The 27,703-nt window shown below is 43.1% G+C and overlaps 1 protein-coding gene across 1 annotated transcript in view; it reads left to right on the top strand.

Moving 5' to 3' along the window:
* TNRC6A (trinucleotide repeat containing adaptor 6A) overlaps positions 1-27,703 on the top strand; it is a 94,713-nt gene continuing 67,010 nt past the window's right edge. The window contains exon 1 of the mRNA XM_075179364.1: positions 1-283. The gene's annotated coding sequence lies outside the window, so the exon portion shown is untranslated. The remainder of the gene's footprint in view (positions 284-27,703) is intronic.

Raw genomic sequence — 27,703 nt, forward strand, 5'->3', positions numbered from 1 at the left:
AGTGCATGAAAACAACACGACACTAGGGACAAGGAAAGGACATCTCCATTCCCTGCTCCCACCTCAGGACGGAGACATGCGAGCATGGATCCAGCAGCCCTCCGGAGACCTGTGAATACTCCACGGCCAGTCCCTCTGCAGCCATAGCGACACATCTCCACAGCACATCCCGGCCTCAGCGGGGATTCCCACGGACACGTTCAGCCGGTGACAGTGTGCCTTCAGTCTGCGTTCCGTCTGGGAACCCTCATGCATCTTCACCCTCCGCCCTGGTACTATAGAGGTGGGTGATTGTGGCTTTGTGCCAAGACCTCCTAATTGGCACTAAGCGTATACAGATTTCCCTTGTTTGTACCTAATGACAGCTGCCAGGGATCCGTCACGCTGGGTGATTGTTAGCCGGGATGGAGCCACAATGAGAATTAACAGAAAAATAATGAGGTTTTGTTTCTTGCTCTCTCCACTGGGTGTCTGGCACTGAGATTCTGTTGTGTTTATGCCACTGGCACATATATATATGTTTTACCTGGTAACTCCAGGTACATAACATCACATAACATGAGATCTTCTGCTCTCACCTGGGTACTCTCCAGCTGCAAATATAACAAACCAACCAGTCTACTTCTAGTTACACTAGTAAATACACTCGTAGTGGACTGACAATGTCGTACTGCCTCACTTTTGTGAGTTGTTAGTTACAGCATAGATGTCAATATTTTAAATCTGCAAATTGGTCAGGAATAACACCCCAGAGCCGTAGCTTATAATATAATAATTCTAGCGCCTGGGGCGAGAAAGACAAATGCCGCCCCCCTAGCCCTCAATTTTAACCAAATGTACCTAAAATATTCCTAAATTGCGCCCCCTTCAGCGTTGCGCCCTGTCGCACAGCCCTAGTTACGGCTCTGTAACACCCCCCCTCCCCCCCCCTTCCCGCTCACAAATATTTCTACCTAAATTTGATACAAAAAATGACCACCACTATTGTAATGGTATATATAATATGCACATGATATATATTCCTATGTATATATGTGTGCAGGGGCGTAGGAACGGAAATTTTCATGCAGGGCTCGGAGCCCCTTTTTCTCGCGTGTGGTATTTCGTTTTACAACAGTTGTAACAGTGACTGTAGATATACAAAGACTCCCAATCCTATGTTCATTTGTGTCAGTGTTTCAGGGATTGGCCAAAAAAATGTATTTATACATTATTAAATAAATATTATTATTAATATTAATTACCAATTAGTACAATAGCTGTTAAAAAAATAGATAAATTCCATTGTTCTTCTTTAAAAATTAAATTTTTCATGGTCATTGACCTGGTTTTTATACAGAGTTCGTTGACAGCCTAATTCTCATTTGATTGGGAGTATTTTTAAATCTATAATCACTGCCTCACTGATTATGGTATGTGCTACAAGTTTACATTGATATAGCTCATGTCTGTTACTGGACGCACTGCACGAAATTCAGGTAAAGTGAATAGTTGTTCATCATCAATACAGGTTATTTATTAAATGTTTATGAACGTAACACAGTTTTGAGTGGATACCATGACCTCAGAAATATATATATCTACTATATAAATGCCTAGTGGCGTGTGTGAAAAAAAAAAAACAAGCTGCAGCACCACCTGCTGGGCAGAGCTATACACTGACCTATATATTTCTTGAAGGAGAAGTGACAGTTGGGAGTGGTTGGTGGTTGCCGGGGGTGACAGTGGGGAGTTTTTAACACCTTAAGTAGCTTGATGAAGGATGTGGCGATGAAGATGAAGGATGAAGGATGGAGAAAAATGATGAGGTGGTGACATGTGGACAAAACCATGTTAAAAAAGGGCGCTTGCGTCGGGAAGTAACGCTCTTCCCCTGAGGAGGCCTGAGCTAGGCTCAAATGCATGAAAAGAACCTTTTTAACACCTTAAGTAGCTTGATTTGACTAGAATGCATGAGTATCATGCACGGGTAAACTTGTATATATATATATATCTCAAGATGCATTCCGGAACACAGCTCGAGTAACTGCTTGTGTGGTCCAGCTTTTGCTTCCATCCTAAGGTTTTAAATATAACTTATGAGACTACATCCAGAATGTAATTTTTAATCTTTGTGAGGAATTAGCCATTAAAACAAAGGCCCAATCTGGTGTTATAGCAAGGGTGATGTTATAAAGACGGTGACATATAATGCACTAAATACATTTTAATTCACTTTTGTGTGTTACAAAGGGTGTGATATGAAGAGTGAGCACTGCACTATGTAGTAGTAGCGTTATAACAAAATCATACTTTAAATAAAACTGGAATCATGATTGTTCCTAGTGAAAAAAATAGCAAAGCTCAACAAAATTTACTTTTGCAAAACATAATATATATATATATATATATATATATATATATATATTAAGGGTTTCCTTTCATAGAGGTACTCCACCTGAAAAAGTAATATCCAGTTTTGGGTGAAGGTTACCAAGTTATGGTAAACTACAGAGCTACTAACTTGCAGTTCAACATCCACTCGATCTGCCGGATCCCAGGAAGTCTTAAAGTGGTACAGCAGTGCCCTAATTTCTGTTTCTTAGGCAGGCCTGTCACAAACACATAATGGTGTTGTCGATGCCCCTCCCCTGCATGAATGGGAGGTTCACAGGGGGGGGCATAGACAACGCAGCTTCCTGGTTGAAACATGCAAGTTGTGGAAGCAGAGACGAGAGCATCTGGTGGATCATTGAATCCTTCAGGGGACCCGTTGTATCAGGGGAAATTGAACGCTGCAATCCAGGTAAATAAGTCTCTGAATTTTATCATAACCTGGTAAACTACATCCAGAATATGTGTTAGGTAGAGTTATTCAACAAGATCCTGCTGGCGGTTTGGAATGAAATATTTTGTTTTACATTTATTGTGTATTTATTTCTGCTTGGGGGGGTTAGTGTTTTTGGGTGCAGGTGTCTGGCATTTTTCTTTTTTCTAATTACTAGACTATATTTATTCCTATTGCATATAGTTGTTGCCATGGAGCTCTGGTAAATGAGGCCTTTAAATCTGGCTGTTTATCAGTGAGGGCCCCAGGGGTGTCATTAGTCACCTGTACCTGGTTTAGAATTTCCAGCAATTGCCTTTCCTTCGTTAGTTTTCTTATTTATTTTTTTATTTGTTCATGAGAAGGTGGCAGCGCAGGTAAAACTGACAGACCTGCGAAATAAAACTGTAGAAATGTAGACATCTGTTTAGAATGTTATATTTAGGAAATGGATAAGAAGTGCATCAATTATACATAGTTTTGCTAACAGTCTGACTTACAGATTGTGACTCCGCGACACAAATTCCGCTCTGTGTGATGTCATGCGCCAATGTTGACGCACATGAAACTGAAAGGGGAATAATGAAATACTTTGCACATCTACAGTTTCTGTGGTTAGGAAACCGGCCTGAGGGATCGTAGACAAGGGCTCCTCGTTTAAGCATTTAAGGCATATTGTTAAAGAATATTCAACCCACTTTAAAGCTGACAGTCAAACAAACAATGTAAGGTAATATACCACACAGTTTCTAGCAAGCATTTTCCTTACTTTGTGTCAATTTTTACGTTACTAGGAGCGTAAACGTTTGGTGAAATAAAATTCTATGGGAACTCTAAGTACAAACTAATGCTGTAGGAAAGCTTTGATACTGGGTAGCACAGTGGCTCAGTGGTTAGCACTTCTGCCTCACAGCACTGGGGTCATGAGTTCAATTCCCAACCATGGCCTTATCTGTGTGGCATTTGTATGTTCTTCCCCTGTTTGTGTGGGTTTCCTCCCACACTCCAAAAACATACTGGCAGGTTAATTGGCTGCTATCAAATTGTGTGTGTGTTAGGGAATTTAGGCTGTTAGCTCCAATGGGGCAGGGACTGATGTGAGTGAGTTCTCTGTACAGCGCTGCGGAATCAGTGGCGCTATATAAATAAATGGTGATGATGATGAAGTAATGCTCTGTTAAAGTGAGGACAAAGTACAAGGTTTTGTCTACCCTTTTAACTAGAGTTGTCTTTCAATGTCCATTTCTCCCTGTAAATGATTTATTTGCAGGATATTATGTGTATGGTTTTTTTTAAGACTTTATGACCGTTACATATAATATAAGCAGCACAGTTTGCTCTACTATAATATTTGTTTTAAAGACATGTTTCACAAACATTCGCAGTCACTTGTGCGTTTTTCCCGAGGGCGAGACTCTATTCTGTTTCCTTCCAATTCCGTATTCTGCTACCGATTACATTTCATAACCAGCAACTGGCTGCTCCGTCCAGGGGGATTTGCTGCCCCAGTGAGCCTAATGAAGAGGAGTGATTTTATTAATTATACTAATATATTTTGTGTCTGATTGAGATTAATTTCAAGGGTGGTGCATTAGTTAAGTCTGACATTCTGTGTTGTTTGTAGACGCCATACTGTAATAGACTAGATTAACAGTACCTTAAGAATGGGCAGTTTAATTACGTTATATAGCCCATTCATGTATGTATTTATTTTCAATAATCTATAGAACGTGAATCAAGGCAATATATATATATATATATATATATATATACACACAAGTTAACCCGTGCATGATACTCATGCATTCTAGTCAAATCAAGCTACTTAAGGTGTTATAAAGGTTCTTGTCGTGCATTTGGGGCTAGGCCAGGCCTCCTCAGGGGAAGAGCGTTACTTCCCGACGCAAGCGCCCTTTTTTAACGTGGTTTTGTCCACATGTCACCACCTCATCATTCTTCTCCATCACCTCATCCTTCATCTTTATCGCCACATCTATCCAGATGTCTATCCAGACACAGGGATCTCTCTCAGCGTTCCTGAGTATCACACTCCTCTTGCTCTGTCACCCCCTGGCAACCACAAACCACTCCCCACTGTCACCCCCGGCAACCACCAACCACTCCCAACTGTCACCCCCGGCAACCACCAACCACTCCCAACTGTCACTTCTCCTTCAAGAAATATATATATATTTTTTTTAAATCTTTATAAACACTTTTAACAATTAACAAATTAAATTAACAAATTAAAAACATCTTAGTATACCAAATTTCAGCCCTTTCTGAGTTTTTTCCCCACACACACTAAGAATTTAGTAGGTCAGTGTATAACTCCGCCCAGCAGGTGGCGCTGCAGCTTGATTTGTTTTTTTTTCACACACACACTAACACACGCCACTAGGCTTATATATATTAGAAATATATATATATATATATATATATATATATATATATAAAAAGTTTAGATTATAGAAATGTAATTATATAGGAATCAGATGTACCAGGGGTATAAAGTCATGCCTTCAGCAGTACTGGTTTTCAAAGGAAACTAAAGATCTACGTTTTTAAAGAGGACACGGTCTTGTGATATGGAGACCTTGCACCAAGGTTTGGGGGACTCGTGTGTGCCCAGTCAGATCGGAGGCATGACTACGAATTTTTCAATTGGCAATACTGGGAAAATCATCAATAGAAGTAACAACTGGTTGTCTCCAGATTTGCCAAGGTGATGTTATGTGCTTATGGCCAGGGCTTAAAACTTCTATCGTATTTATAAATACAAAATATACCATAAGAAGAACATATGTCCAAAACATAGCAGAAATATGTCAACTGTATGAGTCCATTGGTTAGGAGTATCTGAGTAAATGTATATTAAACATAATCAAGTTATTCTGCCCTCCTGCTGCTATTACTGGCTACACTTTACATATTTGAACAAGCAAGGTGTATGGGGGGGAGGGGTTACTGTTGAGGGCTTTGTAGGTGAAGTTGAGTTTTTTAATTGGATCTTAGAAGATATGGGGATCCAGATTAGGGATTTGCAGAGGTATGCAGTAGGTGGATGACAGTGGAAGATCAGTGTTGCTGCAACATTTAGGGGTACATTTATCAAGCTGTGGATATGAAACAGTGGAGCCTATAGCAACCAATCAGATTCTAGTTATCGCTTATATAGTACATTCTATGAAATGACAGCTAGAATCTGATTGGTTGCTATAGGCAACATCTCCACTTTCTCAAACCCACAGCTTGATAAATTTACCCCTGAGAGTGGATTGATGCAGGGATAAATGGGTGAGGGGAATAGCAGATAGGAGAAGTTTGCAGTAGTTGAGATGGGATATGATAACAGGAGTTTTGGTTGCATCTTGGGTAAGATATATTGTATAAATTAGCAATATAATTAGGTGGAGGTGAGAGAGACTGGATGGAAGGGGTGAAGCAGAGGGCAGACTCAAAGTTAATACCATAGTAGCGAGCATGTGAGACTGAGGAAATTGTGGTCTTGATGGTGAAGGAGATTTGAGGGGAGGTGGTGACTTTGGCTGGAGGGAAGATGATAAGTTCTGTTTTGTACATGTTGCGCTATAGATAACTTTGGGACATCCACGTTGAGATAGCAGAGAGGCATTCTAGAGTCACTAGAAAAGAAAGAGGTCACGAGAGGAGTGTTAGGTTTGGGTCAGTAAAGTGACATACTTGCCAACTTGTGGTTTCTACCGTCCGGAAGTTCTCCGAGGTGAGGTCAAGCAGCAAGTGTGTGTGTGGGGGGGGCATCACAGCGGCACGATCCTCGTCATTAAGACCCACCTCCGGGTCCCACCTTCAAGGTCTGGGAGGACTCCATGAAATAAAGGAGCTCCCCGGGCCATTATGGGAGAGTAGGCAAGTATGAAATAAGGTGTAATTGTAAATTGAGTACATTTAACTTTTGAAAAATAGACCATTTTAGGAAATCAAGGTCTGCAGGCTACAAATTAGCAGCTGTAGCATTCATCGTAACAAGCGTGACCCTACGTCATTCTGGGAAGCAGGAGCCACTGGACGTATTTTGGATGCTTATAAAGCCCCCAGCATTATGCAGATTGCAAATGACTTGTAATGAGATTCAGTCTTGAGCACCTCTTTGTACACCATAGCAGGTGCAGGCTGTGCAGTGTAGCTTGTTGCAGTCTGTAGTGCAGACGGATGCAGCCCATGGCACTCCTGCTGCTGTTGCTACAAGTCTAAGCATATGCTGCCAGATATATATATATATAGATATATATTTTTACAGGGCATGCTGGGACTTGTAGTTGCACAGCAGCTGGAGAGGTATGTGGTCCCTAAGACTTGCAGTAATGTGTGGAGCCCACAGCAATGCTGAATTTCAGTAACCCATCTGGTGTCAGCGTGAGACTGGGCGCTGATTCTTCTAGCAAATAAATCACAATACCCCCTCCCGGGCAATGGGAGGTATTTATTCTACACCTGCATGTGAATTATGTCTGTACACATCATTTCCAGCAGTAATTTCCCTTGAGATATTTAGGCTACAATACAGCTGAACCTGGATCCACTCTTAGCAGCATTGCAAAATTTGCCCACCTCCTAAAATGGATAGAATTTGGAATTCCTTAAATAATCACCATAGAATAATGCACATTGTATTTTTGTGATGGGCTCCTGAGTTTATTTCAGTGATATTAAACTGTCTCATGCGTAAGCGTCTCCTGGTGTCCTGCTTGCCATGCCTCAAAGCATGTTTGTATACCACCAAGTGATTGAGGGAAATTGGAATAATGATTTGACTTGGAGTCTGCTTCCCAGTCTGAATCAAGTCCTACCCAGTCTGCTCGGGGTTTAATTGCCTCCCCCTCATTAAAGAGTCTGGCAAAGTACCAGGGCAAGCAGAGACACCTTTATGCCGTCTCCCTCTCACCCTCCCCACGGTGTCCTTGAAAGATTGCAGCTATATAAACATAGGGTGTTTGAAATGAAATCCTGGGCAGGATTGTCAGCAGCGACGCTATTTAATATAGGATCACAAAAGATGACATTAAGGGTTCTGGTTGACATTTTTGTAGATCTGGATGGAATCAAGCTGTTGAAATAGTGTCAACATTAACCTGCCAAAATGCTCATCATTATCATCATCATTTATTTATATAGCGTCACCAATTCCGGAGCGCTGTACAGAGAGGATATTTGTCAAACACATCAGTCCCTGCCCCGTTGGAGCTTACAGTCTAAATTCCATAACATATACACACACACACACACACACACACACACACACACACACACACACACACACACACACACACACACACACACACACACACAGACAAGGGTTCATTTTGTCTGCAGCCAATTAACCTACCAGTATGTTTTGGGATTATGGGAGGAAACCGGAGCACCTGGAGGAAACCCACATAAACACGGGGAGGACATACAAACTCCACACAGATAAGGCCATGGTCGGGAATCGAACTCATGGCCCCAGCGCTGTGAGTCAGAAGTGCTAACCACTAAGGCACTGTATCTTTAATTTATAAAACGCTGACATATTACGCAGCGCTGTACATTGAAGGGATAATGACACAAACAAATGACATGAGACAGAAGGTAAAGATGGCCCACGTGGAAGTGGAATAACGATTGTAATTGCTGGTGGGGAAAGTGCGTGTGGCTATTGTTAGGCAGCAGCACTATCTGTCTGCAATAATTTATCATGAATGCACTGTGGCAGCATAAGCCATTTACAAAATCAAATTATTTGCCAATTTACTTTTTTTACTATACAGAAAATGTTGCCTGCACGCAGGGAAGCAGCCATATTGTGGGCTGGTCCAGTTGTTACTAGACATTAGTAGTGATGCCAGTAGCTCCCAGTGAATAGTCTACATTTTTATGAATATAAAGAGTTGCCTCTAGGGGTGGATCAACCATGGTAGCAGAGGGTGTAGCTGCTACAAGGCTCCCACAGCTGGAGGGGGAGGGGGGGGGGTCTACCTCCATTGTCAAAGACCCACTCGGCAGCACTGGGGCTGCAGACAGTTTCTCACATCCTCTGGCTTACTGAAGCTCCCTCTAGTGATCAGGGCCGTACTGTTAAATAGCCAAAAGTAAGCCTGTGATTGGTTAACAGTATAGGCTGTTCCCTATTGGTTGCTATAACAGCAGCCACTGACTGATCAGTAGAAAAAGCTTCAGTAAGCTGGTGGAGGTGAAAAATTGTTTTCTTCTAGTACATAGCGGTCCTCACAACATTTTTGCTCTGGGATCCACAAATATAATTTATACAGATACTATTTACAGGTTTTCACAGGGCCGCAAAACTGAATTTGGCGCCATGGTACAGCAACTTCTTGGGACTCCCTTCTAAGATTATTAGCACAAAGGGACGTGGCCACACAGTGTTGTGGGCATAGCCATGCTGCACCTCTTTTGACATGATATATGACATTAAAACTACTGATTTGTTGTCTGGGTCCTGGAATGTTGGGGCCTGTTTGGAAAATGTATAGGTACATGAAATATGGAAAGCAATAAGTGAACACAGCAGATAACACAGATCGCACAGTATATAATACATACAGTAAAGTATAAAATATATTTATTGCACACAGTCTGTATGAGCTCACATGGATGATCTGTGGTACATGGGTGACAAGTAGGGGAGGGCTGACAACTTTTGGCCTTTTGCCGTTTTAAATTTCCTCTGCAAAGTCGACGAATATCAGTGACTTGCAGAATCCGCTGCTTAATACATTTACCCCCCAGGCTCTTGTACCAATGTAACAGAACAATAGGCGTGACGAAATCCATGTGGATGTGGTTTGTCTAATCTGAATGTGGTTATATATAGGAAATAAAATATATGAAAAATGTTCATGTCATAGAGCTATAACCAAAACAACATTTACCAGCCTCATCTGAGTAACATTCAGCAGCCTTGTGACCACCACACAATACATAGATCATACCCTCCCCAGCCACATTGTGCCCTCCCCAGCCACATCATGTTGCCACCCCTAGCCATACCCATATCATGCTGCTAGCCTGCACATCATGCCGCTTTTGCCACCCTCAGCCACATTATGCTACTACCCCAGCCATGCCCCTATCATGCTGCCAGCCTGTACATCATATGCTGCTAGTGCCTCCCTCAGCCACATTATGCTGCCAGTGCCACCCTCAGCCACATTATGCTACCACCCCAGCCATGCCCCTATCATGCTGCCAGCCTGTACATCATATGCTGCTAGTGCCTCCCTCAGCCACATTATGCTGCCAGTGCCACCCTCAGCCACATTATGCTACCACCCCAGCCATGCCCACATCATGCTGCCAGCCTGTACATCATATGCTGCTAGTGACTCCCTCAGCCACATTATGCTGCCAGTGCCACCCTCAGCCACATTATGCTACCACCCCAGCCATGCCCACATCATGCTGCCAGCCTGCACATCATGCTGCCAGTGCCACCCTCTGCCACATTATGCTGCCAGTGCTACCCTCAGCGACATTATACTACCAGCCAGTCATGCCCCCATCATGCTGCCAGCCTGCACATCATGCTGCCAGTGCCACCCTCTGCCACATTATGCTGCCAGTGCTACCCTCAGCGACATTATACTACCAGCCAGTCATGCCCCCATCATGCTGCCAGCCTGCACATTATGCTGTCATGCCCCCATCATGCTGCCAGCCTGCACATTATGCTGCCAGTGCCACCCTCAGCCACATTATGCTGCCTGTGCCACCCTCAGCCACATCATGCTACCATCCCAGGCATGCCCCATCATGGTGTCAGCCTGCACATCATACTGCCAGTGCCACCCTCAGCCACATTATGTTGCCAGTGCTACCCTCAGCAACATCATGCTGCCAGTGCCACCCTCAGCCACATTATGTTGGCAGTGCCACTCTCAGCCACATTATGCTGCCAGTGCCACCCTCAGCCACATCATGCTACCACCCCAGCCATGCCCACATTTTGCTGCCAGGCTGCACATCATACTGCCAGTGCCACCCTCAGCCACATTATGTTGCCAGTGCTACCCTCAGCCACATCATGCTGCCAGTGCCACCCTCAGCCACATCATGCTGCCAGTGCCACCCTCAGCCACATTATGTTGGCAGTGCCAGCCAAAGCCACATCATGCTACCACCCCAGCCATGCCCCCATAATGCTGCAAGACTGCACATCATGCTGCCAGTGCCACCCTCAGCCACATTATGCTGCCAGTGCCACCCTCAGCCACATCATGCTGCCAGTGCCACCCTCAGCCACATCATGCTACCAGTGCCACCCTCAGCCACATTATGTTGGCAGTGCCACCCAAAGCCACATCATGCTACTACCCCAGCCATGCCCCCATCATGCTGCAAGACTGCACATCATGCTGCTTGTGCCTCCCTCAGCCACATCATGCTGCTTGTGCCTCCCTCAGCCACATTAAGCTGCCACCCTCAGCCACATCATGCTGCCAGTGCCACCCTCAGCCACATTATGTTGGCAGTGCCAGCCAAAGCCACATCATGCTACCACCCCAGCCATGCCCCCATAATGCTGCAAGACTGCACATCATGCTGCCAGTGCCACCCTCAGCCACATTATGCTGCCAGTGCCACCCTCAGCCACATCATGCTGCTTGTGCCTCCCTCAGCCACAATATGCTGCCAGTGCCACCCTCAGCCACATCATGCTGCTATCCTCAGCCACATGATGCTACCACCCCCAGCCATGCCCCCATCATGCTGCCAGCCTGCACATCACGCTGCTAGTGCAGTATTTCCTGGCCAGTGCACCTCACATCAGTTAAAAAAAAACACCCAAATAGTAGCCCTCCCGCTTCCTCTTGGCGCCCTTGCAGGTGTTATACATATATTACCATAACTTCATAATAATAATTATAATAATAATATATAAGGCAAATACAAAATTAGATTGTGTGCCAAACATGCACATTCTTCTGTACACAAACATTTGGCTCATCACTCAGACACATCGCTGCATAACTGCCCCCCCCCCCCCCCCCTCCTTGGCTTTGCTTATCCTGAAATCACCTATTTCCTGCCAATGATCTGCCAGTAAAGCTGCACCATTTATCTCCATTCCCAGAGAGGAATAATGAGACTTTGCTCCCTGGATACGGTGAACAGGAGACAGTCGCCATGGTAACACAGTTGCGCAGTGTCCTCGCCTCCACCTGACTGCCTCAGTCTCCTGCTTCTGCTGTGGAATGATTTGTTACTCGATCATGTCGACCAGACTGTGCATTACAGTCACGCTCATGGTTACTGCCACCAAAGCCCTCAGCACCCGGCCAAGATACCACCAACATCTCCTCATATTTCACATGGCCGAAGACATTCGTTCTCATTATAGAAACTTGTGCAGTACAATTAGTATTCTGCACATAGGATGCAATTCTTACTACTTGTAGGTGTCTCCTTATCAGGTAACATTTAATGTAGGTGAATATAATGCAAACAAATTACATTACCAAGTTCAGGGGGATGCTAGTCCATAAAGGTCAGCCTAGACAATATTGCACCTGTTTAGATGCTTATAACACCACTAAGTACTAAAACACATAATAATAATTTATAGGGTGGATGGTACTTGGGTCTATTTCTGATATTGTGGCTACCTCATACATAATTAGTCTTAAAACCTGGCTTTAAATGGGCAATTTAATTTTTAATTGTCATAAGTTGTCAAAACTGCATAACCCAACTGAAAATCTCCTCTATTGGCTCTGGACGTTTTTAGAAAGCAGTGTAGTTTAACAATACAGATACATACATCAGACCCGAAGGAAAGAAAATTTGGAAAGAAAGGGGTCATTTAGATTAGAAAAGGTAGACTCTAGTTCCAAAAGGGAGACATTTGGGATGTGGCATAACATTCGAGTTTGCAGCCATTGCAATCACAACAGGGCTTGCGGGCTCTGGGTTCCTGGGAGTCCAGCACCGCATGCCCCTAGGGTGACTAGACATCCCTGATTTTCAAGAGTAGGGGGGTATATTTACTAAACTTTTTGTTTGAAAAAGTGGGGATGTTGCCTATAGCAACCAATCAGATTCTATCTTTCATTTATTTAGTACTTTCTACAAAATGAAAGCTAGAACCTGATTGGTTGCTATAGGTAACATCTCCACTTTTTCAAACCCGCAGTTTAGTAAATCTAGCCCTAGATCTCTTTTTGACTAGGAGGTACCTGGGTTCAGGGTATCCATTCATACATCCAGTTTTAACAACACAGAGATACTGTTCTTCCTGCTATCACTGTCTAGTCAGACAGTCACTGTCCTGGATGATAGCACAGGTTATGAAGTTCCTGCGTTAGGAGGTGGCGGCCACAGATATGAGCATGATGCAGAGACAGAGGAATCAGAGCAGCGGGAATGGTAAATCATTGTGTCAGGTCTGGGATTTGTGTGGTGCACTAGTCACCAGGATTTGTATGTAGGCCACCAGTAATATGGGGGGGGGGACTTTGTACACTAGTCGCCTGGTATAGGTAGATCTGCTGTATAATATACTGTAGCCAGTAGGATTAAGGAATGTTTTGTATACTAGCTGCTGGGAATGGGGTGGTCTTTGTACACTTATGACCAGGAATCAGGGATAGCCTTGTATACAAATTCCCAGGAAAGAAGGGTCTGTTGTGTGTACTAGCTATCAGTATGCTTTGTATACTTGCTAATGGGATTGGGATCTGTTTTAGGCACTAGGATTGATATCAGCCTTTGCCACTAGCCACCAGGACTGTCATCTAATGTAGGAGAGCAGAACTTTAAACTGCGGGTTGGAAAAAGTGGAAATGTTGCCTATAGCAACCAATCAGATTCTAGCTATCATTTGTTTAGTACATTCTACAAAATGACAGCTAGATTCTGATTGGTTGCCATAGGCAACATTTCCACTTTCTCAAACCCACAGTTTAGTAAATATACCCCTAAATCTAGTTGGGCTAGAACCATGACAAGGTTGGATATTCTAGGATTAAGCCATCTTTTATTCCCCACAGCTGTCACTGACCTCCGACTGTCGGGAGACTTTATGGAAATATTAAGGAGACAAGGGGACAATGTTGGGGAAGGGCAGAGGGCTTAAGTTCAAATTTTCCAACAGATCCCTTAGGCCTCTAGCTTGGGAGGTATTTTGCTCATTCTGACGTTAGGATTTGGATCCATCGTAGTTTGAAAATATATCAGTGCTAGAGCTTTAAGAGTTTATAGAGGATAAGCAGTAGGTCACAATCTTAGGCTTTGCTCTTGTTCCACGAACTTAGTTAATAAACCACTTAAGAGAGTTAGGGTGATTGGTACATTATAAAATGACTAATTGACTGACATTATTAATTATATGGGGAATAATCTACCTCTTACAATGCTTTGAAACAGATTAATGAACCCTGAAATGTGGTCATTACACAACGTTTGAACTCTAGGTACTATTTTCTGAATTTTCACTGACAGACGTACTAGTGTATTTTCTATAGGTTTTTATTACTTTGAAGTTTAGTTGTTGTAGATAAGTACTTTTTATGAGCCATACAGTCTGCATTGATGCTCTTTGCTTCAATACTTATATATATAATATACATATTCTTTTACAACATGTGGTCAGTTGGGTGTGCGTGCATCGTTTACCTGGGGAAGAGATAGCACCAGGATGCACTATGGGAAGAAGGCAAGCCGGCGGAGGCAGTGTGATGCTCTGCTGGGAAACCTTGGGTCCTGGCATTCATGTGGATGTTACTTTGACACATACCACCTACCTAAACATTGCAGACCAAGTACACCCCTTCATGGTAATGGTATTCCCTGACGGCAGTGGCCTCTTTCAGCAGAATTACGCGCCCAGCCACACTGCAACCATGGAAGCCCCATCTCGCTACTTACAGCACTTAAAGAATCTGCTGCTAACGTCCTGGTGCCAGATTCCGCAGGACACCTTCAAAGGCCTTGACGGATCAGAGCTGTTTTGGCGGCATGAGGGTTGCCTACACAATATTAGGCAGGTGGTTTTAATGTTGTGACTGATCGTTGTATATCTAAGTTGTCAAACATAATAAGCAATATAGAGCTGCTGTGGTCTAAGAGTCCCTTTGATCATTTGGTTTCAAATTAGCTGACAATGTGTCTGGCAATGGGTGTAATACAGTTGATTATGTGTTCTGTGCTGTAGGACTGGAAATATGGACTGGAAACGAGGTCTGTGCCAAAGGGCTGTATCTGTGCCATGTGGCTGCCTGGCAATGGTGTCCATTCAGTGTGGCTAAGCCTGGGCTGTTTTATTCATGAAACAACATGCCTCCTCTCCGGCTAGAGGAGAAGGGGGTGGCTCTCCGGGTTTTGTGAAACTACAATTCCCAGCATGCCTTGCCAGCTATTGGCTGTCTATCTACTGGCAAAGCATGCTGGGGCTTGTAGTTTAACAACACCTGGAGAACCACAGGTTGGCCAGGCCTGATCTAGTTATACCAGTGACCCAGCACCAGGGACAGGAATCTATTAATATACATTCAAGATCAGAGCACAGTCTCTGCATATACAGCAATACACTTAACATTATACATAGCAAGTGTAAAAAGGAACTGCAGACCTGGTCTGAGAGTTGAAGTTGGTCTGGAAAAGCAACAGCTTTATATCCATATACACAGTAATATCAATCTTCTAAAATAGCTGGAGTGTGGAGAAAGAAAGAAAAAGAAGCTTGTCAACTTTCAGGCACAGTTCCCAGAGGATTCTGGGAGAGGCTCCAACTAAGGCCCAGTATGTAGCCTAAAGTAGCAGTAGTTTTCCAATAAAATAATAATAGGAATGTTCATACATACATCAAGTTCAGAGGACTCGTTTATGTATAGCCTTGTGCCTTGAATAATCATCGATGTTCCGGAATGTGTGAGTTTTTATAATATGCACATTACTCTTATGTCTCATGCTGAGGAAGCTTCATTTGTATCCCACCGGCTGCTCACCGCTTGCGCCGTAGTTGCTCCGGCTCTGTACTCTGGCTGGAGATTTAATATTCAGTAATACTTGTGCCAGGAACAATCGCTTACGTTTCAGACTTCATGATGCCCAATCTTCAGCCAACTATACGGCTGGATCCACAGCAGTGCAAGCGATGAGCAGATGTGATGAAAACGAAAACTCCAGTGTTAGACAAGATCAGGGGGTAAATGTATCAAGCTGAGAGTTTTCCGGCGGGTTTGAAAAGTGGAGATGTTGCCTATAGCAACCAATCAGATTCTAGCTGTCATTTTGTAGAATGTACTAAATAAATGATAGCTAGAATCTGATTGAAAAACTCTCAGCTTGACACATTTACCCCCAGGAGTCAGTGGCAACAATCTATGCAGTAATAATATCGCTAACAAGTACCAAAGCATGGGACAAGGCAAGTACCGACATGGATATGAACCGGTGGCTATGGTCAACACTTGATGCCAGGGCAGTGTAGCAAACAACAGACAAGCAGTGGTCAGAAAGACAAAAGCAAAGAGCCCTGTGCCAAGTCCCAGGGGAGTAGGAAAGCCCCCTGTGAATTTCAAGCTATCATTAGGACAAGTTGACCTAAAGTCCTAAAATTCACCTTTCAAGATGTAGCTTCTACTTTAGAAAAATACAGCTGTTTGGCACATAATATATCCTACATTTGCATAATTATTTATTTGCATTTATTTGTATAGCGATATTGTATTACGCCGAATTTTCCAGGCAATGTCACATCAGTCACCTAAATGTTACTTTATGTTCATTATGGTCCTATGAATGAGAAGTGGCTATCACAGTAATATTTGCTGTGATCAAGGTCAACAACTTGTTTTCCTAATACAACATTTGGAGGAACTATTTGGAACTAGAAAGTATTCTATCTCCGTTATCTGAAACCTTCTATAAAACAATTTAGAAAATGGGTGGCCAATCAATCAGAGACCCTCAGACCTCTTTGTATGCCCCTCAGACCTCTTCTCATGCCCCTCAGACATCTTCATATGCCCGTCAGACCTCTTCATATGCCCCTCAGACCTCTTCACATGCCCCTCAGACCTTTTCACATGCCGCTCAGACTTCTTCACATGCCCCTCAGACATCTTCATATGCCCGTCAGACCTCTTCACATGCCCCTCAGACTTCTTCACATACCCCTCAGACCTTTTCACATGCCCCTCAGACCTCTTCATATGTCCCTCAGACCTCTTCACATGCCCCTCAGACTTCTTCACATACCCCTCAGATCTTTTCACATGCCCCTCAGACCTCTTCACATGTCACTCAGACCTCTTCACATGCCCCTCAGACCTCTTCACATGCCCCTCAGACCTCTTCACATGCCCCTCAGACCTCTTCACATGCCCCTCAGACTTCTTCACATGCCCCTCAGACATCTTCATATGCCCGTCAGACCTTTTCACATGCCCCTCAGACTTCTTCACATACCCCTCAGACCTTTTCACATGCCCCTCAGACTTCTTCACATACCCCTCAGACCTTTTCACATGCCCCTCAGACTTCTTCACATGCCCCTCAGACCTTTTCACATGCCCCTCAGACCTCTTCACATGTCCCTCAGACATCTTCACATGCCCGTCAGACTTCTTCACATACCCCTCAGACCTTTTCACATGCCCCTCATACTTCTTCACATACCCCTCAGACCTTTTCACATGCCACTCAGACTTCTTCACATACCCCTCAGACCTTTTCACATGCCCCTCAGACCTTTTCACATGCCCCTCAGACCTCTTCACATGTCCCTCAGACCTCTTCACATGCCCCTCAGACCTCTTCACATGCCCCTCAGACTTCTTCACATACCCCTCAGACCTTTTCACATGCCCCTCAGACCTCTTCTCATGTCCCTCAGACATCTTCATATGCCCGTCAGACCTCTTCACATGCCCCTTAGACCTTTTCACATGCCCCTCAGACCTCTTCACATGTCCCTCAGACCTCTTCACATGTCCCTCAGACCTCTTCACATGCCCCTCAGACCTTTTCACATGCCCCTCAGACTTCTTCACATGCCCCTCAGACTTCTTCACATGCCCCTCAGACATCTTCATATGCACGTCAGACCTCTTCACATGCACCTCAGACTTCTTCACATACCCCTCAGACCTTTTCACATGCCCCTCAGACATCTTCATATGCCCGTCAGACCTCTTCACATGTCCCTCAGACTTCTTCACATACCCCTCAGACCTTTTCACATGCCCCTCAGACCTCTTAACATGTCCATCAGACCTCTTCACATGCCCCTCAGACTTCTTCACATACCCCTCAGACCTTTTCACATGCCGCTCAGACTTCTTCACATGTCCCTCAGACCTCTTCACAAACCCCTCAGAACTTTTCACATGCCACTCAGACTTCTTCACATGCCCCTCAGACATCTTCACATACCCCTCAGACCTTTGCAGGCCCTTAGATCGCTTCACATGCCCGTCAGACCTTTTCACATGTCTCTCAGACCTCTTTGCTTGCCCCTCAGACCTCTTCACATGCCCCCAGACTTCTTCACATGCTCCTCAGACTTCTTCACATACCCCTCAGACCTTTTCACATGCCCCTCAGACCTCTTCACATGCCCCACAGACTTCTTCACATGTCACTCAGACCTTCGCAGGCTCTTAGATCACTTCACATGCCCGTCAGACCTTTTCACAAGCCCCTCAAACCTCTTTGCTTGCCCCTCAGACCTCTTAACATGCCCCTCAGACCTTTGCAAGCCCTTAGATCGCTTCAAATGCCCCTTAGACCTTTTCATATGCCCCTCAGACCTCTTCACATGCTGATACCTTCTTTGCATGCCAATTGAGAGCCCAGAGGACTTCCCTAACTATTTCAAAACTGATTATGCTAAGGTGTTACTACATTAGACCTTCAATTGGTAATATGCTTCTTATTATGGTTATAATAATACTTCTTGCATTGTACTAACCAGTGAGGTTTTACATAACTTTCTGTCGGGATCCACACTCCTTCCCTTGTCCATTGAGACCAACAGGCAATGTATACGGCTCTTATGACTGAAGAACGTCCAAAGCTCTTGGTTGGATGGGTACTCAAGGGATGGTATGAGCGATTAAACACTTGTCATTAACCCCACTACTTAATCTTTGCTAAGCCTTTCTTGGGGGTTGTATCTCCTCTGTAGAGGTGCTACTAGTGTGTGTTTCTCTTATTCATAAAGTAGGTCATTCATAAAGCTACCATTGATATTCATTAATAAACACTGACGTGAAGCTCTATGCTTAGATTTTGGTCGGTAGTCTTCCGCCATGCCTTTCTGAATTATCCATCTTGACCTGCGGAGTATTACACCATAAAGACAGGCAGGCGATAGTATCTGACATGCCCCTCATCCTGATTCCTGTAGCTAGCAACTCTGGTTCTCCAACTTTTATGATTTTGCTGGCAAAGATTTTAATAGAATTAAATGGCCTTATCTATGGTCCATTCTCTACATCTATTAAATAATGCCTCCATTTTCATGTGGCCTCAAAGCCCTATATATATCTACTTCAGCATCAGTCACCCTCATGGGCAACATCTCTGATATTTTTATTTTTTTTGTAAAAACTGGAACCAGAGAAGGTAGCTAACTTTCCCCTATCTTGTTTGCACATTTGTTACAAGCACTAATTACCCCCATGTATGCATCCCTGGATATTCATTCAAGGAGTCAATCAGTCAAGATCGCATCAGTGGAGAACAAACTCAATCTATTTACTGATGATGTTCTGTTTATCCTGTGTTCTCCTCTTTCCTCCTTTCCCTACTTATACAATTTATTAGATTATTTCCACTATTTCAGGTTACAAGATTAATGTGGCTAAGAGTCAAGCTTTAAATATAAATGCCCCTCCAAATTTCTGGCCCAACTCCGACAAATATTTTCATTTGTTTGACTAAGTCATCAACATCATCACCATTTATTTATATAGCGCCATTGATTCCGCAGCGCTGTACAGAGAACTCATTCACATCGGTCCCTGCCCCATTGGAGCTTACAGTCTAAATGTTCCCCTTACAATTATTTTAGATAAATGATTTATTATTGATCCAGTCCCTATCTTTTTATATTCAGAAATCTGTTGGGGGATCTACATGACTGAATTAGGGTGAATTTACTTTTACGGGTGAAGTTCTAAAAATCTCTGATAGGCGATCCTCTGATACACAACATTCTTTGGCTTCCACTTTCGATGGTAGTTTGGTCCTTGTCAGGTACTAATTCGAGTCAGCAGTTTAGTAGTAGCTGAATGAGTCACTGAGGAGATCTTATGATCAGTACAATTTAAATGACTCATCAAGAGCTCTTTTGATATTGGCAAGTACAGAAGGAGCGAGTTGATTATTCCTTAACTGCTTTCAGGATATTTTGCACAGAGCAATACCAGCCCCGTAGAGTGATTTCTTCTCTGTATCAAGAACTCTGGGGGTATATTTATTAAACTGTGGGTTTGATAAAGTGGAGATGTTGCCTATAGCAACCAATCAGATTCTATTTATCATTTATTTAGTACATTATACAAAATGACCTAGAATCTGATTGGTTGCTACAGGCACATGTCCACTTTTTCAAACCGACAGTTTAGTAAATATACCTCTTGGTTTAGGTCTTTGGGGGAGAACCCCCTAAGTGACATTGGAAGGTGAAATTTGTACATGCAAAATATATTTGTGTTGCTCTCCATGCTTTCTACATATACAGATATTTGGGAAAAATGATATTAGGTACTGATTAAATGGTATTTAACACCAATCCGTCTTCATCATATGTTCCCTAGTACCTCTAATTTATACTCTTGTAGCCTAATCCCTGGAACACTGAATGATTTGGTTTTTTATCTTCAACTCACCACTGCCATAGTAATTTAGACAAACTCATCACCTCTATATATGAGTCGCTATAGATAAAAACTCCTGGGGGTAAAATTATTAAGGAGCGATTTTTGCAAATCGTCAATATTCAGCGACTTTGACAGCTAAATTTAAAACAGAAATGTGTTTAAAGGCAAAAATCGCTCCTTTATACATTTGCCCCCTGGAGTACTTTAGATTAAAACATACCATTCCTCTATTTGTTCTCTTCTTCCCTAGTTCATATTAGTTTTCTCTTCTCTCAGTATCTGGTTTTACCCGCAGGGCTGGTACAAGGTTTCTTGGTGCCCCAGGCAAAGCCTCAGACCGCCCCTCCTACACCCTCAACACCCACTTCCCAACCCATCACAAGCGTGACTTTTGCAAAATTAAAATAACTCAACTCTTCTTGGCTGTCTATCCTGCTCTCTCCTACTTCGCAGCTTTCACTACCTACGGCTGCTAGTGCCTTAAGCTCAGTTACTGCTTGTCTTCATCCTGGAATTTTGGTGTCTTTTGTTTGAAAACAGACAGGTAAATAAAATGTAAAAAGTTCCAACCTGTTTCATCGTTAAATCAATAGCAATAACGTTTAATAATTAGGCCTTCCTCCCTGCAACCAGCCCCAACTATGAAATTAAATAATATTGAATAAAATGAATGTGCTCTTGGCTAACAAAGGGTGTTGGAATGTGGCTGAGAATTAGCTGTCTGCAATGTGGTCTGTGCAATGTTGTCTGTGCAACGTGGTCTGGGCAATGCAGCTGTCAAATTGGTCTGCACAATGTAGCAGGCAGAGGCTGGGGGACATCAGGGCATGTGCCCGCCAGGCTGGTCCCATAGTAGACTACCTTGGGCTGGGTCACTGGGCTATATGCATTTCTTTCAGATTCTAACTATCATTTTCTAGAATGTACAACATAAATAATAGGTCAAATCTGATTGGTTGCTGTGGGCAATGCCTCACTTTTCCTTTTTAGAAAGTTTGATAAATCTACCAAAGCCCCTAGTATAGTAAACCCCAACATGTCCCCCTTAGAGTGAATGCACACTAGCTTCATCTGTGCTAATTAGTCAGCTGGTTATAAAAAAAAAAAAGATAGCACAGATGTGTTTTTGGTATATTATTGTATTGTCTACACATGTATTATAAACTGTAAATAACAACAGGTCATTCCCTACTATGACGTTATTTTTTATTACGGCTCAAAGTGTCATTTTAAGTGTCCTCCTTCCTAGTAAACACGCTGCGCTTGTCTATGTGATGAAGACCTGCAGACTGTCTGTGGCAGACAGAAGATTAGGGCTTGCTGTGTTCAGAGGCAGAAGCTGTATAAATAGAGACTGCTGGAGCATTTGCACCTGCTAAAACATATCTGTCTTTTTCTGCCTGGAATTGCTGAGCCAAGGACTTAGATGATTGGGTGCAGGGGAATCTGCCTTGGGAGTCACCAGTAGGTGACTGCTGAGCATTCCTGTCCTCTGTCTCGGAGCTGCATGTTAAATTATGAAGGGTAACAGTTCTACAGGGTGACACACACTTCTATACTAGCATGTTACGTAAGAAGAAGATTTATTTGGAGCGCTACAACTGTGGCGGAGGAGGCAGTATAGCTTTACAGACACACGACTGCTGGTCATCCAGAGGGGAAGGCAAGAACAGGCACCCCACTGGAATTATACTACTGAACCAATAGTCAATCCCCTATCAATCTGGGCAGACCAAACTACAGCCAGCTCTTGTCTTCATGTACATTTAGCAACAGGGCAGAGGTCTGTACGTCAACTGTGGGCATGTTGTTTTTGAACAGGTCATTGTTTTCTTTCTGCCTTGGGTGAAAGTATCCAGCCTGCACCTGTCACGTATATTCCTCTGTGACATTCTAGACATATCACGTAGTGTGTAGTCATGCATTCTGCATCCATCTGCACTCCCATGGGTATATTTCCTCATCTCGTCACCCATTTGCTTGACTTGAATGTCAGGGCAGACCATGGCTCACATATTGTACGTATAAATCCAAGGAAGTAAGTCTCCCTTCCTCTGCACGCAATATTTTGGGCAATTACTGGTTATAAACTATATGCTGTCTCTACCCTATGTAGGTATTGTATCTTAATGCGGATATATATTATGTATAGAGCAAGTCCCAAGAGAGAATATGCTGGTCTGCAGCGGAGACTGTTGGGGTGCTAGGATTCATCATCATCATCATTTATTTATATAGCGCCAACATATTCCGTAGCGCTTTACAATTGGGGACAAACACAGTCAACTAATAAGCTCGGTAAAACTGACAAAGAGGTGAGAAGGCCCTGCACGCAAGCTTACAATCTATGGGATTGCTGAGGTTTAATCTTTGCAGTCTGGCTGGGCCGAAATGCAAAATGTAGACTTAACCTCATGTGTCAAACTCCCATTGTCCCATAGATTGTAAGCTTGCGAGCAGGGCCTTCTCACCTCTCTGTCTGTTTTATCCAGTTTGTTCATTAGTTTACTGTGTTTGTCCCCAACTGTAAAGCGCTACGGAATCTGTTGGCGCTATATAAATAAATGATGATGATGATGATGAGGTTTCAGCTTTGGAGCTTCCTTATTCCCAGAGTCGAGTCTTCAGTGATAAAGGGAGATCCAACCGAGGTCTCACCTCATGTTAGAAGATCTCATCACTGTGGAGCACACAGCAACATCTGAGACATCTTCTAGGACAGGATGGGAAACCTTCATCTAAACCCACAGCCATCTAAACTCTGCGGCATTAGCCGTTGTAACAGCTAAAGCAGCAGTTTCATCAATGGTACGGTGCCCATGGTACGGTGCCTAGTGACATTTGTGGTCATGTGTCAGTCTTGGGGTATGAACTTTCTGACCTCCTAAGCACACATTCCCATAATGTCTAAATGGTACAGTTACTATGTTTCTGGCCAAGATTATAATATCATATAGGCCTCGGGAGGAAAGGCTTAGGGCAGGTAATACCGCTACTTTTTGCTGGCTGGGTTGCACTAACACCCATTTGTTTTATACTAATCAGTAATAATGAATTATGAAAAAACTATGGACAATGGGTTGTGGGACAGCGCGGTATGGGCATTTGGGATGTACTAGTCTAGTGCGCCTTCCCACTGAAAGACTGCGTACCGTGTTACAGACCCCGGAGATGGTTGTGTTTCCAAACACGTGTAGGTGGAATATTTTTGTTTAGTTATACTGGTTTTTTGTTCCCTTCCAAAGGTGTTTTTTGCTTGGTGGAGAACTCTACAACATGGGGGCATGTGAGGAGTTCTCAGTAGCATATGGGGGAGTTTCAGAATACATATGGGAGCATAGTTTGAAAGTGAGTGGTCTATGGGGATGTGGTGATATTTTGGAGCAAGTGGCAGATCTGAGTGGCATGTGATGGAATTTTGGAGCATGCGGGTGCATTTTAAGATGAGAGATGTGGGGGTGCTGGAGTTGTTTTGAAATTAAGGATAAAGTGCGGCCCTCTTTGATGTTGGAGGGCTGCACAATCGGCCCTTGAAGTATATTGGGTTGCCCATGACTGCATTAGACTGATCACTATGGCCAACAATGTCAATCTACAAGACGAGACCAAAATTAAAATTCCAAGCAATCAGCAAGTGATAGTTACTGAAACCACACACATCAATCCGATCATTTCACTGAGCGCTGGATGAGCAATTTTATAATCATCCCTAATATTCACATTTGGGGGTAAATGTATTAAGCTGAGAGTTTTCCGGTGGTTTTGAAAAGTGGAGATGTTGCCTATAGCAACCAATCAGATTCTAGCTGTTATTTTGTAGAATGCACTAAATAAATGATAGGTAGAATCTGATTGGTTTTTCAAACCCGCCGGAAAACTCTCAGCTTGTTACATTTACCCCTTGATCTTTACTGATTTTTAGATGCGAGTTGCTTCTCTAACTGAACAGACAGAGAGTGACTGACAGGTTTGCTGCAGAAATTCACTGTGGGTTGGCGGATACATCGAGTGTAGGGGCCATCGGTGTCCCAGCAGCTCAAATTACTGCATTCTCAGGGTTTTGACCTTTACCATCTCCCTTTGGAGATGTGGATGTTGTTTCAGTTGATTGTAATGGAGTGGAAGGTAATACTAATGTTTTTTTTGCCGTTTTTTACGCAAAGTTATTGTGAGGTTTGATGGGTTTTACTTTTAACACTTGGGGGTATATTTACGGAAATGCGGGTTTGAAAAAGTGGAGATATTACCTATAGCAACCAATTATATTCTAGCTGTTATTTTGGTGAATGTACTGAATAAATGATAACTCGAATCTGATTGGTTGCTATAGGCAACATCTCCACTTTTTCAAACCCACAATTTAGTAAATAGACCCCTTGGCTGTGTTTGTAGGCCTGTATTAATGATAAGGCATAATTAGGCAGTGGAAGATGCTTTGACTATCTGCAGTGTCATTATTATTATTATATTTAACACTTTTCATCAGGAATTCATAACGTTTTTTTTGTCAAGTGTACACATTGGGATTCATGCTGAGTAAAAAACACAAGTTTGGCATCACAGTGGCTCAGTGGTTACCACTTCTGCCTCACAACACTGGGGTCATAAGTTCAATTCCTGACCATGGCCTTATCTGTGTGGAGTTTGTATGTTCTCTCTGTGTTTGCGTGGGTTTCCTCCGGATGCTCCGGTTTCCTCCCACATTCCAAAAAACATACTGGTAGGTTAATTGGCTGCTATCAAATTGACCCGTGTCTGTGTGTGTATGTGTGTGTGTTAGGAAATTTAGACTGTAAGCTCCAATGGGGCAGGGACTGATGTAAGTTCTCTGTACAGCGCTGCGGAATTAGTGGCGCCATATAAATAAATGCACTTTTTGCTATCAAAACAAATGTTAAAAAAAGCTCCTCTTGTGGGTGGCAGTACACCCAACATAAACTTGGCACATATTATACTAGTGCCTCCGACTCAGCATATGAACCCTATTTTATTTTTTTTATTTGTTTTTTTTATTGTAGGAGGTTTTTTTTTTAGAATTTTTATTTTGTTATTTATTATTATTTTATTTTATTTTAGAAATTTATTTTATTTTACGCATATGCGTCAAACTTGGCATCAGCCTCATTATCTCTGTCAATCTGTTTGGAATTTGATGATCTCCGCTATTAATGTCTAATGAACTTATGTATTTTACATTTATTTATGTTTTTCAATCCACTACAGAAAGCAATAACGATTACCAGCGACAAGAGTAGTAAAAGTTGCACAAAGAGATAAGGAAACAGATAAACAAGCCGTCAGGTAAACGTGACTAAATGGGGGAATTCAATAAGAAGCGAGGCGTCTCCGACAGGTCCGCGAGACACTTCTCTGCGGAGATTTGACAGAAATCTCCGCAAATTTTTCCTCGCACCCCACAGAGGTGCAACAAAAATGAGCAGAGGTTTCTACTGTAATTGCCAGAAATGTGCGCAGCACCATGTACGTGCGCCACATCGCCAGCAACTAAATTCCCCCCATTGAAGTAATACAGAATAAGGAGAGTCAAGTGCTTGCTGATCTCTGTCTTTAGTATAAAGGGCATAGAGCTTAAGAAGATATTATGAGTGGGATGGGATATATATTTATATATATATATAGAGATATGAGGAGAATGGGAAAAGGACGTTTTTTTCAGTGCTAGGGACAGTGAAATCTGATTGGCTGCTTGATTGCATCCAATTAGATGCAGTCCTGTACAGCACTCAACACATCTTCCTGTTCATATTTTACCTGTCCAAGCGCTGTCAAAACCAAGGTTTGGTACTTTACATCAGGTATGTGTATGTGTTATTATGTAATGTGTGTGTAACCTTGTCAACCGAAATAAGACACAGACACTCATAATTTTGTAAATTAAAGTTTGCAGTTTATTAAAATGAATGAAAACTTCTTAGTGGCGGAGAGAGCATATCAGTCAGCTAAACAACCAATCTTTCAACGAATAACCGTGGGGGACAATCGCTCAACCACTAAACCAAGAATGATATCTTTACTATTGGCCGGTGCAAATCTAGCGTCACGTGACTGCTCCCCTTCTAGACTCGACAAGGGGCCCTCCGCGCAGAAGGGTCAAGAGTGACGGTACTTCGAAAGGGGCAGTGACGAGTGTCCAATCAGGGTAGCACCTTCGATTAGTCGCTGACTGCACAGCTCTCCTACCAATATCAGGAAAAAACATTTGTTAGAAGTCATCAAATTTAACTTAAAGCGGAGTGGGTGGGTGGTGTTGCTGACGATCAGGAACTGAAAGGACCAGAATCCACTGGGAGCAGGATTTATATGCCCAAACCATTGCCCAGACTGCAGTCCCCATTGAGTATTACGCATACATGCCAACTTTTAAGATTTCTCCCCCGGGAGATCTGGGGGAAAAGTCATGTGACATGGGATAGGAGGGGAGCGTGGTGACATTGTCGCGTCACCATCGCTCTGCCCCCATTATAAAAACCCGAAATTCAGGGCATTGAATAGAGGGGCGAAGCTTATTGACTCAATTAAGCCCCGCCCCCTCCATTCAATGCCATGAATTTCGGCAAATGCGGGAGCTTTGCCTAGTCTTCCGGGAGTCTGTGAGGACTCCCCGAAATTTGGGAGCCTCCCGGGAATTCCGGGAGTGTAGGCAAGTATGGTATTACGTGAACTGCGGGTTTAATGAGGTAATTTGGTAAAATGCGGACTATTGGCAATTTGAGCGCATTATATTTAAACTGTGTATATAAGGAAGGGATTCCATTATAGTGCAGCTCTTGCCTATCTAGAGTTGAGCGCAGAACTTTATTTATATCTTAATGCGGTAATTTGCCTAATGCAGGAGATTTTTTCTGATATCTCCAACGTCAGGTTTTTATTAAATTAACATTTTAGTTAAAAATTCCTAAACCATCCAGGGAAAGCAGTTCCCCCACGGTTTATGGCTTCATAAATAGGCACCTAAATTACATGGGGACCTGCGTTTTGGCTCCCAAACCTTACAGTAATGCAATAAAAC

This window comes from Mixophyes fleayi, chromosome 7 (genome assembly GCF_038048845.1).
Source record: "Mixophyes fleayi isolate aMixFle1 chromosome 7, aMixFle1.hap1, whole genome shotgun sequence".
In the NCBI taxonomy this organism is placed as follows: Eukaryota; Metazoa; Chordata; class Amphibia; order Anura; family Limnodynastidae; genus Mixophyes; species Mixophyes fleayi.